The 1,664-nt window shown below is 41.6% G+C and overlaps 1 pseudogene; it reads left to right on the top strand.

The window, feature by feature from the left end:
- Positions 1–300: 300 nt before the first annotated feature.
- LOC103227011 (large ribosomal subunit protein eL33 pseudogene) lies at positions 301–735 on the top strand (annotated as a pseudogene).
- The last annotated feature ends 929 nt before the right edge of the window (positions 736–1,664 follow it).

The raw sequence follows: 1,664 nt of genomic DNA, 5'->3' as shown, positions 1-1,664 counted from the left end.
AGCTTGCATCAGACATTGGTCCATGCCTGGGCCCTGCTCTGAGTCTTTGCTTTAATCCCCTCCCTTTATGAGGTTTTCCAGCCCCCCTCACACCATCACTCCTTCCCTCTTATGTTCGTACTCCCTCGTTATTTGTTTACATGCCAGACCTTTCTCCATCTTGGCTGTGATAGTCTGAGGGCAGGGCACTTGTCTTTTCACCTCTGATTTACCCAGGACCAACAGATAGATACATTGTTGGTGCTCAAAATCTTTGTCAAATTGAAGTTTTAAATTGATGGCTCTCAAGGCCACGCGGCGGGGCCTCGTCTTTCTCTTCCCGCCATCTTGGCTCCTGTGGAGGCCTGCTGGGAACGGGACTTCTAAAAGGAACTATGTCTGGAAGGCTGTGGTCCAAGGCCATTTTTGCCGGCTATAAGCGGGGTCTCCGGAACCAAAGGGAGCACACAGCTCTTCTTAAAATTGAAGGTGTTTATGCCCGAGATGAAACAGAATTCTATTTGGGCAAGAGATGCGCTTATGTATACAAAGCAAAGAACAACACAGTGACTCCAGGCGGCAAACCAAATAAAACCAGAGTCATCTGGGGAAAGGTAACTCGGGCCCATGGAAACAGTGGCATGGTTCGTGCCACATTCCGAAGCAATCTTCCTGCTAAGGCCATTGGACACAGAATCCGAGTGATGCTGTACCCCTCAAGGATTTAAACTAATGAAAAATCAATAAATAAACGTGGATTTGTAAAAAAAAAATAAAAAAAAAAAATTGATGGCTCATGCTTGTAATCCCAGAGACTCAGAAGGCTGAGGCAGGAGGATGACTGGAGGCCAGGAATTCAAGGCTACAGTGAGCTATGATTGTACCACTGCACTCCAGTCTGTGTGACTGAGTGAGACTTCAACTCTAAATAGATAGATAGAGAGAGAGAGAGATAGAGAGAGAGAGAGAGAGAGAGATAGTGGAAAGAATAGAATAGCTGAAGGTTAGGTCAGGACTAATTGATACAGTTACCACTGACTTAATCTAGTAGGTACTAAATTGCATTGTAAAATATTATAAGAAAAGGGGAAAAATTAAAATTGGAGAAATGAGTTACAGATTACAGGCAATGAAAGAAGGGCTAACCACTTCCTCATATGGACTGTTTCTTCATTTAGGGTTTTCTTTTTTATCACTCTTGGTGTAGTTAGGGTTTTCTTTTTTATCACTCTTGGTGTAGTTAGGGTTTTCTTTTTTATCACTCTTGGTGTAGTCTCATCAAAGACATGTAAAAGGTGATTTGTGGAACTGAGCATGATTGTGTGTGCCTGTAGTCCCAGCTATTCTGGAGGTTGAGGCCAGAGGATCACTTGAGCCCAGGAGTTTGAGTCCAGCCTGGGCAATATAGCAAGACTCTTGTGTCTAAATAAATAAATAAAAGGTGATTTATGGAAAACAGGTACAATATCATAGAACAAGTCAAAAAGAAACAGGATCAAAATGTAATATCTATATACAAATGCAAAAGAATGACTTTGGATCCCTATCTCACACCATATATTTAAAAAATTACTCAAAGTGGATCATACATCTAAATGTAAGAGCTAAAACTAGAAAACCCTTTGAAGAAAACATAGGACTAAATCTTTGTGATATCAAGTCAGGTAGTGGTTTCTTGGATCCAC

This window comes from Chlorocebus sabaeus, chromosome 21, assembly GCF_047675955.1.
Source record: "Chlorocebus sabaeus isolate Y175 chromosome 21, mChlSab1.0.hap1, whole genome shotgun sequence".
NCBI classification, from domain to species: domain Eukaryota; kingdom Metazoa; phylum Chordata; class Mammalia; order Primates; family Cercopithecidae; genus Chlorocebus; species Chlorocebus sabaeus.
The sequence above is the reverse complement of the archived record's forward strand: the minus strand, read 5'-3'. Positions and strand labels throughout refer to the sequence as shown.